Source organism: Pseudophryne corroboree, chromosome 12 (assembly GCF_028390025.1).
Source record: "Pseudophryne corroboree isolate aPseCor3 chromosome 12, aPseCor3.hap2, whole genome shotgun sequence".
NCBI lineage: Eukaryota > Metazoa > Chordata > Amphibia > Anura > Myobatrachidae > Pseudophryne > Pseudophryne corroboree.
In genome coordinates, this window is record NC_086455.1 from 139,692,607 (window position 1) to 139,705,810 (window position 13,204).

The 13,204-nt window shown below is 43.3% G+C and overlaps 1 long non-coding RNA gene across 1 annotated transcript; it reads right to left on the reverse strand.

Moving 5' to 3' along the window:
• Window positions 1-6,683: 6,683 nt before the first annotated feature.
• Window positions 6,684-7,203, reverse strand: LOC134980489 (uncharacterized). The gene is made up of 3 exons (XR_010190413.1): window positions 7,120-7,203; window positions 6,971-7,033; window positions 6,684-6,870 (listed from the first exon to the last, which is right to left on the reverse strand). It is a non-coding gene; the product is annotated as an uncharacterized LOC134980489 (long non-coding RNA).
• Window positions 7,204-13,204: the final 6,001 nt, after the last annotated feature.

Consider the following 13,204-nt stretch of genomic DNA (forward strand, 5'->3'; position numbering starts at 1 on the left):
GACTGATTACAGGCTGAATATTATCGCTGGACCGGACTGGTTACCAGCTGAAGAATAAAGGTGGACAGGACTGGTTACCGGCTGAAGAATATAGCTGGACCGGGCTGGTTACCAGCTGAAGATTATAGCTGGACCAGACTGGTTACTGGCCGAAGAATAGGACTGGACTGGTTACCGGCTGAAAAATATAGCTGGACCAGACTGGTTACCTGCTGAAGAATAAAGGTGGACAGGACTGGTTACCAGCTGAAGAATATAGCTGGACTGCACTGGTTACCAGATGAAGATTATAGCTGGACCGGAATGTTATCGGCTGAAGATTATAACTGGACCAGACTGGTTACCGGCTAAAGAATAAAGCTTAACAGGACTGGTTACCAGCTGAAGATTATAACTGGAATGGACTGGTTACTGACTGAAGTATAAAGGTGGACAAGACTGTTTACCGGCTGAAGAATAAAGCTGTACCAGATGGGGTACTGGCTGAAGATTATAGCTGGACCGGACTGGTTACTGGCTGAAGAATAAAGCTGAACCGGACTGATTACTGGCTAAAGATTATAACTGGAGTGGACCGGTTACCGGCTGAATAATAAAACTGGACTAGACTAGTTACCGGCCGAAGAGTAAAGGTGAACTGGACTGGTTACCATCTGAAGATTATAGTTTAACCGGACTGGTTACCGGCTGAAGAATAGAGCTGGACCGGATTGATTACTGGCTGAAGAACAAAACTGGACTGGACTGGTTACCGGCTTAAAAATATAGCTGGACCTGACTGGTTACCAGCTGAAGATTATAGCTGGACCTGACTGGTTACTGGCTGAATAACAAAACTGGACCGGACTGGTTACTGGCTAAAGATTATAGCTGGACCGGACTGGTCACCGGCTGAAGAATAAAGGTGGTCCGAACTGGTTACCGGCTGAAGAATAAAGCTGAATCAGACTGGTTACCAGCTGAAGATTATAACTGGACTGGACTGGTTACCGGCTGAATAATAAAACTGGACCAGACTAGTTACTGGCTGAAGAATAAAGGTGCACTGGACTTGTTACCATCTGAAGATTATAGCTGAACCGGACTGGTTACCAGCTGAAGAATAGAGCTGGACCAGCTTGATTACTGGCTGAAGAACAAAACTGGACTGGACTGGTTACCGGCTTAAAAATATAGCTGGACCGGACTGGTTACCAGCTGAAGATTATAGCTGGACCTGACTAGTTACTGGCTGAATAACAAAACTGGACCGGACTGGTTACTGGCTGAAGATTATAGCTGGACCGGACTGGTCACCGGCTGAAGAATAAAGGTGGTCTGAACTGGTTACCGGCTGATGAATAAAGCTGAACCGGACTGGTTACCGGCTGAAGATTATAACTGGACTGAACTGGTTACCGGCTGAAGAATAAAACTGGACCATATTGGTTACCGGCTGAAGATTATAGCTGGACCGGACTGGTTACCATTTGAAGATTATAGCTGGACTGGACTGGTTACCGGCTGAAAAATAAAACTGGATCAGACGGGTTACCATCTGAAGATTAAAGCTGTAGCGGACTGGTTATTGCCTGAAGAATAAAGGTGGACAGGACTGGTTGCAGAATAAAGCTGACCCGGACTAGTTATCGGTTTGAAGATTATAACTAGACCAAATTGGTTACTGGCTGAAGAATATAATTGGACCTGGTAGCGCTGCACAGGAGATGAAATGCAGGTTTACTTGTCACACTATCATTGAAACCCGCAGTGACACAGGAGAGCTATTGTATGGGTGAAGGACAAGAAGGGGGAGAGATTGAAAAGAAAAGTACAAGAGGTGGGAGACAAAGCTTAGTCGCCCTTTGTAGTGAGGTAGAAAGACTGTATTGCTTTGTTCTGCTGATGAACCATAGTGAATTTGGTTGATTTCTTCTTTGTGACCTGGGGAGCGGGTATTCTTTTTGGATGGCGTAATAGTTAGCATTGCTGCATCACAGCACTGAGGTTTTGAGTTAAATTCCCACCATGGCCCTAATTGTGTGCAGTTTATATCTTCTCCCAATGCGTCTGTGGATTTCATCCACACTCCAAAACTATACTCTTAGGTTAATTGGCTCCCAACAAAGATTAATCCAAGTGTGTATGTCTGTGCAGTGTACATGCTGTAGTGAAAATAGATTGTAAGCTCCACTGGGGCAGGGACTGATTTAAATGGGCAAATATTCTCTTTAATGCGATACGAAATATGTGTGTGCTATATAAATAACTGATAATTAATAAATAATAATAATAATAATAATAATAATGAAAAAAGGTTAGTCAGTGTCAAGCTAAGGGACAACCTTGTGGATTTATTAATATTATTGACATGTGGAAAAACTTGCCCACTTATATGATGGATTTGTGTTATACTGTCCTTGTAGCTGTCCAGGTGGGTACCATATCGCAGTGCTGAGGGGTGCCCTGACAGGCAGAATCCTCAGCTGACACTGCCCCAAATAAATGTCAATGGGTATTTAAACAGAGGACAAACTTCTGCAGTTAGTTTATTCTCCAGAACCTCCCAACATTTTATATTTGACTAGGTAAGACTTAATACGTGGCTTAAACATGTGGTGTTATAATATCTGAGCAATAGCGTTACTCTAAGCTCCCCAAAGAGAATGGACCTTTTAAGTTGTGTTTTTTCTAGTGCCAGAAGAATATGTACAGTATGGGGTGTATTCTGTTGTAGTTGGAAACTGGCGTCTTGTCGGAAAGATGGCAGTTTCCAACTTTTTTAGGTTGGAAACTGTTCCGACCTATTCAATCCACCTGACGTTATTCTGACAAGTTTGCAATTCCGACTTGTCGGAAAACACGTAGATCAGCGGATTTGCCATGGATCCACGTGTTTTGTCGGATTCCGCTGCCAAATTCAACAAGTTTTAGCCTCGTTTCCGACAATGGGCCTAATTCTGAGTTGATCGCAGCAGGAAATTTGTTCACAGTTGGGCAAAACCATGTGCACTGCAGGGGGGGGGGGGGACAGATATAACATGTGCAGAGAGAGTTAGATTTGGGTGGGGTGTATTCATACTGAAATCTAAATTGCAGTGTTAAAATAAAGCAGCCAGTATTTACCCTGCACAGAAACGAAATAACCCACCCAAATCTAACTCTCTCTGCAAATGTTATATCTGCCACCCCTGCAGTGCACATGGTTTTGCCCAATTGCTAACAAACTTGGTGCTGCGATCAACTCAGAATTACCCCCAATGTCAATCCGACTTTAAAAAAAAGTTGGATTGGCATTGTTGGGAATGGCCAACTCCAACATTGAATACTGAGATGTTGTATCCTTTCCGTCGGAAAGGATCCAACATCAATTGAATATACCCCTGTGTAATTTGAAGTGAGTTGTGTATCGGAGTCAGTACCCTGAACAGTAATGTTATCAGCAAGTGGAGAAATAGAGCAAGAAAAATACTTTGTGTTTGGCCTTCTTTTCTGCCAGGACAGGAGATATAATGCTTCTTCCAATGGGCTGCTGTAGGTATCCTTATTCTGTAGTGTTTTCTTATGTTGATGCCTAAATATTTCACTGATTCTTGCCTGAATTGGTTGAAGTAATTAAGCTTTTAACTCTTGTTCATCTGGGCCTGCAAGTAATGGGCAAGGGAAGAAAAACATGGGATGGATCTTTTGTAAAAAAATAAAAAATGTTTTGAAAAAAGTCTAACAATGAAAGTTGACATCCCTGGTTGTCGGAATTAGCATTGGCCTTTCTGGCTGTTCTCTGGAGATTGTGGTAATTCAGGATGAGTGTTCAGCTTGTCCTGTCTGTAAAATAGTGGGTAACCTGCTTACACCCTAAAGATTCCCTCTTCCTTCCTTTTTATGTGGAACATTACAAACAGTAATATACAGTACAGTTGACTGAATACTCTGAGTGGTCAGTGTTGATGTGAAGCTCGTTTATGTGCAGGTATCAATTATTAGTAGCCTTAGGGAACTGAAAATACTCTTCTAAATTGCAATTTTTTTCAGCGATGTTAGTTGATATTTTTTATTTTCTAATAGATGGAATGATAAAGTAATAATCTAAGCCATGATTAACGAGTCTCCCAGCTGGATCCTACTTAAAAATCATAACATGAGACACTAACCACCTCTTATTAGATGTCTGTTCACCTGAATTCAAGTCTCTGAGTGCCGCCTTGTTTGTTCTTACAGTATATATATATATATATATATATAGTGTTCCCTCTAGAAATGAAATGGGGCAGGGCTCCGGACTCCGGGGGCATATTACGCGCGCGCGCCCGAAATGGGGCACGGCCATGTAAATTAGGGGGCGTGGCCATGCTAACGTCATTTTAGTGGGCGGTGCAGCCCACAGACATTGCTGTAGGGGGCGTCCGTGGCCGGCGGTGTCACTGTTGGGGGTGTGCCCAGCACCTCCGTCGGTGCTGGGCTTCCCCCAGCTCTCTCCCATGGCGTGAATAGATGCCGTGCGCATGCGCACGGCATCTTTACACGCTGGGAGGGCAGGAAGCGGGCTGCTGTTCTAGCAGGGCGCCGCAAAAGGGGCAGGGCAGGTTTTGCCGTTTAAAAAACAGGCAGGGCGCGGCGCCCTGCTAAAACAGCCTAGAGTGAACACTATATATATATATATATATATATATATATATATATATAGCTCCATAGAAACAGCACTGGAGACTTTCATATAACAAACAGCTTGTATTCTGGGTAAACGTTTTGGAGCTCACGCCCTGTCCTCAGTACCAAACACAATCACTGAGGCTGGGGCGTGAGCTCCGAAAAGTTTACCCAGAATGCAAGCTGTTTGTTATATGAAAGTCTCCATTGCCGTTTCTATGGACAGGTATGTTTGAAAATGTATCCAGGCACGGAGCGGAGCTGTTTACTTTCATAGGAGTGCCGGCTGCAATGGATCATATATATATATATATATACATATATATATATATATATATATAAAACAATTCCTGAGAGCGCTAAAGTTCTTGTATAGATTGAACGGAAGTCCTTCCAAATGGATATATCTTATACTGTAGAAGATGGGGTTATCTGGATTCCTACAGTGGATAACCCCTCACCAAAAAGTCACCCAAACAAACAATTAGAATAACATTATTTAATAACAAAATTAATTCATAAAAAGCCTTATACAGAAGGTCTTATGAACTATTGTACATGAAAACAAATTATTTTATGATTCCATAAATATCCAGTAGGTGATATGGATGTACGAACTCCCTCACCTTAACAAGGTTGCTGAAACGCGAGGCGGCTTGGATACACCGCCTAGACACTATAAAACCACGTGGGCTAAATGATAGCATTCATTATGGCATTTTCCTGGATTAACTCTGGACTTTTTTCATTTTTTCTTTTTTTCTTTTTCAATTTTTTCCTGTGATGGTGGCTTATCTGTGTATTTTTAGTTTTATATTTATTTTTATTTTTACTTTTTCTTTTTTCTATTATTCCTGAATTTGGTCCTCTTCCTATATATAGTTTAATTATATGAATATCTTATTTAGAGAGGTGATCTTTAGTTTCTGATGGATATCAGAATATTGTGCTTTATTCAGTCATACTGCTTGTCTGTATGTACACATGGCTACATATTTGTACCTATGTGTCTGTGTGTGCATGCAATATACCTATTATGGGATTCTCCTAAAACTCCAGTTCCGCCCTGCCTACCCAGTCCGGTTCTTAGTTATCCAATGAAATGCATTCAGTTGCCATAGCAACAGACTAATCCTGACAGACGTACTAAAACAAATTATATACATTATACCATGGTTCTTTAATGACCTTTACTGTAACTAAGTACTTTTTTGACCACCTGCGGGAGGTCTGATCTTTGCTATTTAGAATAAACAGTATGGATTTCTATTTTTCCGGTCTCGTCGCCCGGTTTCCATGGTAGCGCCTGACGTCCGGTCAGCTGATGCGTTCCACGGGCAGGAAGTGGGGAGGCCTGTGGAACGCACGCCGGAGCGCTCACTTCATCTGTGTATCTTTCTAGATACACACAGTACTGTGGTTTCTTCTTAACCTGACTGGATCTAGGTAGGATGGTGACTGATATTTTATCCATTGCCTTTTATAAGCATTATGTATATTTGGTTTACGCCTATGGTTATTGTTGTTTCTATATGGGGTGTGGGGGTGTTGCTTTGATTAATTGGTGGGTGGGTCTATATAGGTATATAAGGGTGATCTTTTCAGTCTGTAATCATCTTGACAAAGGTCTACATGCAGACCGAAACGTTGATCTGATCTCTGCATTAATGATCTGAATAAAAGTTACTTTACTACCTTGAAGACTGGTGAGTGCTCCTGCTTTTCTATTGGATTTGTGTTGGAGTGGGACTCTGTTCCCAGCTATTTGGATGTCACCCCAGCAAGTTTCTCTTAACACGTGAGTGTGGACACTATTCTATATATATATATATATATATATATATATATATAAAACAATTCCTGAGAGCGCTAAAGTTCTTGTATAGATTGAACGGAAGTCCTTCCAAATGGATATATCTTATACTGTAGAAGATGGGGTTATCTGGATTCCTACAGTGGATAACCCCTCACCAAAAAGTCACCCAAACAAACAATTAGAATAACATTATTTAATAACAAAATTAATTCATAAAAAGCCTTATACAGAAGGTCTTATGAACTATTGTACATGAAAACAAATTATTTTATGATTCCATAAATATCCAGTAGGTGATATGGATGTACGAACTCCCTCACCTTAACAAGGTGTAAACTTGGTACAAGGGAGCGTTATCCTCAACTGGATTACTGATTTGTAGCTGATAAACCCAACGCGTTTCGTCTATTTGACTTCATCAGGGGTAGCTTGTTTGGGGACATAGAGAAACTAATTATAATTCTTGAAAAAACTGATATTCTTAGGGTCTAATATTAAGTGAAAAAAAGGAAATGAATGTGCACCTACCAAAAATGTTAGGATCAAAATATTACATCAATAGTTCTGCAGTAAAGATGTTTTTAAAACAACCTAAGTAAAAAGAAGACTCATTTTGAGGGGTTGTGCCTTCCTTCAACTAAAAAACTGCTGTGAATAAATGGAATGAAATAAAGTACCTTTATATAAAGGCAAGCTCTTCATATATAAAAGGAACATGGACCTTAAAAAGTGGCTTCCCACTTTGACTCTAAAAAGAGCCTTTCCATCTTTAGTACTGGATCACCCTGCCAAAATAGAGTGAAAATGGGCCATGTACTATATGATTAGCTGAGAAAAAAAGATTTATGAGTATACTGAAAACAATAAAAATAAAGATGAAAAAGGTACTCCAAAGGCACATACCTAAAACCATGTACTGATTCAGTGCAATGGAAAAATATTTTTTATATATATATATATATAGATATAGATAGATACGGAAGCATCTGCAAAAAAAGGGGACGTAATTTGGTTTGCATAAGGTGTATCAGCTATTACAATATTCCTCAGCAAAGAATACAGAAAATATATACATACCAAAAGGTATATCCAGAGTAAAGATAATTATTAATAAACTGGAACTTTCAAAAGGATCCACAGTTGTATCTTAAAATAAAAGATAATTCAACTATTGTAACATATAAGTACAATCATTTTAAGATAATGATTTAACTGCAGCCTTTAAACACAAATGTATCAGAAATTAAGGGAAATTATGTAATCACACTAGGAGTTTAAATAGCAGCCAGGGTGAGAGGCATTTCATTCTGAAATGTCCACACCCATGGTTGCAAGTTAGGAGATCCTTTATGGTGAGTGCTTTTTTCTGATACATTTGTGTTTAAAGGTTGCAGTTAAATCATTATCTTAAAATGATTGTACTTATATGTTACAATAGTTGAATTATCTTCTATTTTAAGATACAACTGTGGGTCCTTTTGGAAGTTCCAGTTTATTAATAATTATCTTTACTCTGGATATACCTTTTGGTATGCAGTGGCGTAACTACTGCCCCCGAAGCCCTCGCGGTGGCTTGGGGGCTAGGGGCTGCGGGGGGCGCCGCCACTGATTTAGAGCAGATTGACATGCGGACGAGCGTCCGCATGTCAATCTGCTGTCTCCTCTCCCTCCCTGCTGTAACGGGACACGGAGGGCACAGCGCGCCGCGCGCGCCTCTCCAGTGTCCATCCTTCGTCTCCGTCCGTCTGGTCTAATAATGGAAGTGCCGTTCGTGAGCTCTGATTGGCTCACGAACCGGCACTTCCTTTATTAGACCAGAGAGACGGAGATGCAGAAGGGACATGAGAGAGGCGCGCGCTGTGCCCTCCTTGTCCCTCCTTCACAGCAGCGAGGGGGGGGGGGACACTGAGGGGGCATGTATGGCACTGAGGGGGCATGTATGGCACAGGGGGCATATATAGCACTGAGGGCATATATGGCACTGAGGGGGCATGTATGGCACAGGGGGCATATATGGCACTGGGGGGCATGTATGGCACAGGAGACACTGAGGGGGCATGTATGGCACTGAGGGGGCATGTATGGCACAGGGGGCATATATGGCACTGAGGGGGCAAGTATGGCACAGGGGGCATATATGGCACTGAGGGGGCATGTATGGCACAGGAGACACTGAGGGGGCATATATGGTGCTGAGGGGGCATGTATGGCACAGGGGGCATATATGGCACTGAGGGCATATATGGCACTGAGGGGGCATGTATGGCACAGGGGGCATATATGGCACTGAGGGGGCATGTATGACACAGGGGGCACTGAGGGGGCATATATGGCACTGAGGGGGCATGTATGGCACAGGGGCACTGAGGGGGCATATATGGCACTGAGGGGGCATGTATGGCACAGGGGGCACTGAGGGGGCATATATGGCACTGGGGGGGCACTGAGGGGGTATATATGGCACTGGGGGGGAAGTGTGGGGGCATATATGGCACTGAGGGGGCATATATGGCACTGGGGGGTACTGAGGGGGATATATGGCACTGCATGTGTACCTGGCACATGGGGGGGGGGGCTATATTTGGCACTGGGGGCACGTGAGCACCTGGCACTGTGGGGGAATATCTGGCACTGAGGGCATATGTGGCACTGGGGGAGGGGGGGGCTATATTTGGCACTGGGGGCATGTGAGTACCTGGCACCATGGGGAAATATGTGGCACTGGGGATATATGTGGCACTGGGAGCACAGCCCTAGCAACAAGCACTACCCCCTAGCAACGAGCATGACACCCAGTGCATGAAACTCCTGGCAACGAGCATGACACCCAGTGCATGAAACTCCTGGCAACGAGCATGACACCCTGAGCATGAAAACCCCTGGCACCGTGCATGGAACCAAGAGCATGAAACCCCTGGCAACGAGCAGGTAATTTAAAAGTAATTAGAAGCCTTGCTGTAGGACTTAATGTGTAATGGGCATTACGGTGTGTGGCATAATGTATCACGGACATTGCGGTGTGTGTCATAATGTGTCACAGGCATTACGGTATGTGGCATACTATATCACGTGCATTGTGGTATGTGGTATAATGTCTCAGGGGCATTGCAGTGTGGCATAATGTATAACGGGCATTGCGGTATGTGTCACAGGTATTATGGTGTATGGTATACTATATCACGGGCATTGTGATATGTGGTATAATGTCTCAGGGTCATTGCAGTGTGTGGCATAATGTATCACGGACATTGCGGTATGTGTCATAATGTGTCCGGCATTACTGTGTGTTGTATACTATATCACGGGCATTGTGGTATGTTATATACTGTCTCAGGGTCATTGCAGTGTGTGTCATAATGTGTCACAGGCATTGTATGTGCTATAATCTATCAGGGGCATTGCAGTGTGTAGCATAATGTATAACGGGCATTGCGATTCCTGTCGTCATGTGTCGCAGGCATTACGGTGTGTGGCATAATGTGTCACAGGCATTACGGTGTGTGGCATAATGTGTCACAGACATTGTATGTGCTATAATGTATCAGGGGCATTGCAGTGTGTAGCATAATGTATAACGGGCTTTGCGATTCCTGTCGTCATGTGTCACAGGCATTACGGTGTGTGGCATAATGTGTCACAGGCATTACGGTGTGTGGCATAATGTTTCACAGGCATTACGGTGTGTGGCATAATGTGTCGGGGGCATTATGGTGTGTGCATATTGTGTCATGTGCATTATTGTGCGTGGAATAATGTCTAAGGGCCATTGCAGTATGTGGCATAATGTATACTGGGCATTACTATAAGGAGGAAAAATGACAAATAATGTAAGGGGCATGAATCAGGATTATTTTTCTTTCCAGCGGTGGCTAACGTCTGGGCGTGCAGGTTGCAAAACTGGGGTATAAGGAAGTCTTTTCCTGCAATACCACGCCCCTTTATGCAAAGCCACGCCCATCCCAGCTAAGCCACACCCCTTTTTGGCAGCGCGCGCATGTTTGTCCCTTTCATGGTGCCAATTATGGGGGATGGGGGATTGGGGGGGGGGGGGGGGCGCCGAAGAATTTTTTGGCTTGGGGGAGAAAAACTTCTAGTTACGCCACTGTTGGTATGTATATATTTTCTGTATTCTTTGCTGAGGAAAATTGTAATAGCTGATACACCTTATGCAAACCAAATTATGTCCCCTTTTTTTGCAGATGCTTCCGTATCTATATATATATATATATAAAAAAAATATTTTTCCATTGCACTGAATCAGTACATGGTTTTAGGTATGTGCCTTTGGAGTACCTTTTTCATCTTTATTTTTGTTGTTTTCAGTATACTCATAAATCTTTTTTTCTCAGCTAATCATATAGTACATAGCCCATTTTCACTCTATTTTGGCAGGGTGATCCAGTACTAAAGATGGAAAGGCTCTTTTTAGAGTCAAAGTGGGAAGCCACTTTTTAAGGTCCATGTTCCTTTTATATATGAAGAGCTTGCCTTTATATAAAGGTACTTCATTTCATTCCATTTATTCACAGCAGTTTTTTAGTTGAAGGAAGGCACAACCCCTCACAATGAGTCTTCTTTTTACTTAGGTTGTTTTAAAAACATCTTTACTGCAGAACTATTGATGTAATATTTTGATCCTAACATTTTTGGTAGGTGCTCATTCATTTCCTTTTTTTCACTTAATATTAGACCCTAAGAATATCAGTTTTTTCAAGAATTATAATTAGTTTCTCTATGTCCCCAAACAAGCTACCCCTGATGAAGTCAAATAGACGAAACGCGTTGGGTTTATCAGATACAAATCAGTAATCCAGTTGAGGATAACGCTCCCTTGTACCAAGTTTACACCTTGTTAAGGTGAGGGAGTTCATACATCCATATCACCTACTGGATATTTATGGAATCATAAAATAATTTGTTTTCATGTACAATAGTTCATAAGACCTTCTGTATAAGGCTTTTTATGAATTCATTTTGTTATTAAATAATTTTATTCTAATTGTTTGTTTGGGTGACTTTTTGGTGAGGGGTTATCCACTGTAGGAATCCAGAAAACCCCATCTTCTACCGTATAAGATATATCCATTTGGAAGGACTTCCGTTCAATCTATACAAGAACTTTAGCGCACTCAGGAATTGTTTTTTCTGTTTATGTAAGTTTGAGATTTGGCAACGGAGATCTCACCTGTAGTGCTGCTCTTTTCCTTTAGGCGCAAGATAAGGATAATTTTTTTGTGATATATATATATATATATATATATATATATACAGAGGCGGAACTACCGGCAGTGCAAGCAGTGCGTTGCACTGGGGCCCGCCTCTGTCCAGGGGCCCAAGCATGTAATGAGTCAAACTGACTCATTACATGCCGCTGTGCGCTGCGGGCAACCGCTGCCCGCAGCGCACAGCCGCCCGGCGAGGAGAGGAGCAGCGGCACGGACGGGGGAAGGAGGAGGAGGGAGGTGAAGGAGGGAGCCGCAGCAGCGCTTTGTTACTGGTGGAGGCGCTGCTGCTGCTGCTCCTCTGCTTCACTATAGGCTGTCTTCCGAGAACAGCCTATAGTGAAGCAGAGGGGCAGCAGCAGCAGCGCCTCCACCAGTAACAAAGCGCTGCTGCGGCTCCCTCCTCCACCTCCCTCCTCCTCCTTCTCTACTGCCGGGGAAATGGAATCGTCTGACGGCTGCACCAAGGAGCCTGAGCCAGCGGAGAGGGTAAGTATAATTCTTTCTTTCTTTCTTTTCTTTAATTCTTTCTTTAATTCTTTCTTTCTTTCTGTCTCTTTCTTTCTTTGTTGGGACTGCTTGCCGCTATGTGTAAAAATGGGGGACTGCATGCCGCTATGTGTAAAAATGGGGGACTGCCTGCCGCTATGTGTAAAAAGGGGGAATCTGCCTGCCGCAATGTGTAAAAAGGGGTAATCTGCCTGCCGCAATGTGTAAAAAGGGGTAATCTGCCTGCCGCAATGTGTAAAAATGGGGAATCTGCCTGCCGTAATGTGTAAAAAGGGGGGACTGCCTGACGTAATGTGTAAAAATGGGGAATCTGCCTGCCGCAATGTGTAAAAAGGGGGGACTGCCTGACGTAATGTGTAAAAATGGGGAATCTGCCTGCCGCTATGTGTAAAAAGGGGGAATCTGCCTGCCGCAATGTGTAAAAAGGGGTAATCTGCCTGCCGCAATGTGTAAAAAGGGGTAATCTGCCTGCCGCAATGTGTAAAAATGGGGAATCTGCCTGCCGTAATGTGTAAAAAGGGGGGACTGCCTGACGTAATGTGTAAAAATGGGGAATCTGCCTGCCGCTATGTGTAAAAAGGGGGAATCTGCCTGCCGTAATGTGTAAAAAGGGGGGACTGCCTGACGTAATGTGTAAAAATGGGGAATCTGCCTGCTGCAATGTGTAAAAAGGGGGGACTGCCTGACGTAATGTGTAAAAATGGGGAATCTGCCTGCCGCTATGTGTAAAAAGGGGGAATCTGCCTGCCGTAATGTGTAAAAAGGGGGGACTGCCTGACGTAATGTGTAAAAATGGGGAATCTGCCTGCTGCAATGTGTAAAAAGGGGGGACTGCCTGACGTAATGTGTAAAAATGGGGAATCTGCCTGCCGCTATGTGTAAAAAGGGGGAATCTGCCTGCCGCAATGTGTAAAAAGGGGGGACTGCCTGCCGCTAGGTGTAAAAATGGGAAATCTGCCTGCCGCTATGTGTAAAAAGGGGGAGTCTGCCTGCCGTAATGTGTAAAAAGGGGGACGCTGTCTGCCGTAAT